Here is a 2,710-nt window from a genome sequence, read left to right as displayed (position 1 = left end):
TGCTGGGCACCCTTCACCACACACTCATTACCACTACATGCTGGGCACCCTTCACCACACACTACAGTTCCGTACTAGGGCCTAGCATGGCCTGGTGGCTAGGGTGCTTGACTCACGATCTACGAATCATAGGTTCGAATCCCTTCACTCAACATGCCCACTCTTTCAGGCGTGGGGGTGTTATAAAGTTACGGTCAATTCCAATTTCCATGGGTAAAATAGTAACCCAAGATTTGACGGAGAGTGATGTTGACTAGTTACCTTCTCTTTAGCTAGTTTATCACTTCGAAATTAGGGATGGCTAGCACAGATAGCCCTGGAGTAGTTTTGCGCGAAATTCAACAAATAAACAAATAGAAATATAAATAATTGATCTAAGTAAATACGTAAAGCATAAAACCTCAACTTAACGTATATTATTTAAATATGTAGAAAACTTACCTTGAATCTGAACGTGACTAAATATACAGAACATAAATCCGAGTTTTGAGAGTAACTTCTTATATACAATTTTAAATAAGTGGTAGAGTCACTAGATATGTAGTGTATGAATACTAGTTCTGAGAGTAGTTCCATATATATAACTGGATAACTTATATCTGAATTTAAGGAGTAATTAAGTATCCCAGTTCAAGAGTAACTGAGTGTATAAAATGAAGCTCTGTTCTTAAAGTAATTTCATATATAATTTTTAGCCGAGGCATAGCGGCTCATAGAATGGCTCTGAGTCATAGCTCCGTCTCTTGACCGATTTGAGATCTATTTACAGCCTCGGCTATTGAGGATTCCCTCTTGTTAGATATGTACAGCACTGAGGGGGATTCTGAAAAATAACTAAATAATATGGGCAATTTTTTTGTATTGTAGTATTTATTTAAATTTTCATTACCTGATTATTATTCGGTCCTTATTTTCACTCAAATGAGGTAAATGTTGACCCTAAAAAATGCAAAGAAAGAAAAAAAAATGCTAACCCTTTTATCGTATCACACAGCTTTACATCTATTTCAAGTTATAGTTTATCGATATTCTTTATTGCACGCATGCGCAAAGTTAGCCTGGAAGATTTCAAGTAAATTCTTTTACCATTATATTCACACGTGTTATAACACTTCCCCTGTTTATCTTATTCATGGGTCATGTTTTCCAGTGTTCTTGATTTAATATCATCAGAGTCTTCTTTAGTTCCTTTATTAATACAAAAACAATAATTATTTCTGAATCGATCAAATTTCATGCTCAAGTATACTTTTCGGTAGGAAGACTGCACGTTCACGGATTTTCATTTACGTCACGACACCGCTACGCGAATAAACTTGAGTACGTTTTATCGAACTCCTAAAACCTAGCTTCGAAAAGAAAAAAACGATGATTCCTGGAGGCGAGAATCTCAATGGCTTTTGATCGTGCCAACCTTCTTGCGTTGTAACCCTGTCAATGAATTTGTATATTCTATTTTCCTAGCCCTTAATGAATGATAAGCTACACGAGGGTTATCTGCACTAGCCGTCCTTAATTTAGCAGTGAAAGACCAGAGAGAAGGCAGCTAGTCATCACCACCTACCGCCAAATTATAAACTGTTTGGATTATATGACATCCAACCATATACATGAGCCAATTAATCTTAGGTCTGGCATTGCAAAGTGGTTAGGGTGCTTGACTTGCAATCTGAGGGTCGCGGGTTCGAATCCCCGTGACACCAAACATACTCGCCCTTTCAGCCGTGGGGGCGTTATAATGTGACGGTCAATCCCACTATTCGTTGGTAAAAGAGTAGCCCAAGAGTTGGCGGTGGTTGATGATGACTAGCTTCCTTCCCTCTAGTCTTACACTGTTAAATTAGGGACGGTTAGCGCAGATAGCCGTCGTGTAGCTTTGCGCGAAATTCAAAAACAAACAAACGACGCTACAAATCGGGCTTCGATACCCGTGGTGGGCTGAACACGTGTAGATTTGTGCTTATCAAAAAATAAAAGTAAATAATTTTGGATTACCCAATTGGGGTTTGACCAACTTATCTTCCAACAGATACAAGGAATTCCGGGTGGGGGTATCCTCAGCCCACAGGTAACAGAACTGTATTTATTAGGACTAACATTTTTGTTACATTACAGACGTCACTAGGAACGACTACAATAAAGTTCTGTACATCAGTTGCGCTTGTAGATATGTACAGGGTGTCCATAAAGTCTAGAATCAATATAAACATTTTTTATTTAAAGACATAATTACAATATCTGTTCAAAATGGCCACCGCCAAGTTCAAAACGTGTTTGTAAACGATATAGCATGATTGAGATATTGGATTTCTTTCCGGATGTTTTTGTTATTGAACTCCACAGCTTTTTCTCCCCGTGTCCATCCTTGACGTCCACACAACAGGATAATTTCAACACGCTCTTGTAAGCTTAACGACATGATTATTACGTATGGGCAACACAAACCTGCAACGAAAAAACAAAACGTAAAATTAATAAAAAATTGTTTCAAATGAAATAAATTTACATTGATTTCAAACTTTATGGACACCCTATATATTTTTCTCTCTTAGTTACTACTGGAAATGGATAATATACAACTGTAATGCTACAACAACTATAACAAAACAACGTAAAATTAATAAAAATATGTTTCAAATAAAATAAGTTTACATTGATTTCAGACTTTATGAACACCCTGTAGATGACGTTTTTATTTGTTTGTTTGTTT

General features: G+C 36.9%; 1 protein-coding gene and 1 long non-coding RNA gene across 5 annotated transcripts in view; one reads left to right on the top strand and one right to left on the bottom strand.

The window, feature by feature from the left end:
• LOC111085958 (transmembrane protein FAM155B-like) overlaps positions 1 to 2,710 on the top strand; it is a 74,974-nt gene that overhangs the window by 34,209 nt on the left and 38,055 nt on the right. The gene's annotated exons all lie outside the window — the stretch shown is intronic.
• The window catches only part of LOC111085959, a 38,716-nt gene continuing 38,209 nt past the window's right edge, over positions 2,204 to 2,710 (bottom strand). For all 3 annotated transcript variants that reach the window (XR_002610728.1, XR_002610729.1, XR_002610727.1), the window contains one exon: positions 2,204 to 2,445. This is a non-coding gene — a long non-coding RNA (uncharacterized LOC111085959). The remainder of the gene's footprint in view (positions 2,446 to 2,710) is intronic.

Source organism: Limulus polyphemus, unplaced genomic scaffold, assembly GCF_000517525.1.
Source record: "Limulus polyphemus unplaced genomic scaffold, Limulus_polyphemus-2.1.2 Scaffold738, whole genome shotgun sequence".
NCBI classification, from domain to species: Eukaryota; Metazoa; Arthropoda; class Merostomata; order Xiphosura; family Limulidae; genus Limulus; species Limulus polyphemus.
The sequence above is the reverse complement of the archived record's forward strand: the minus strand, read 5'-3'. Positions and strand labels throughout refer to the sequence as shown.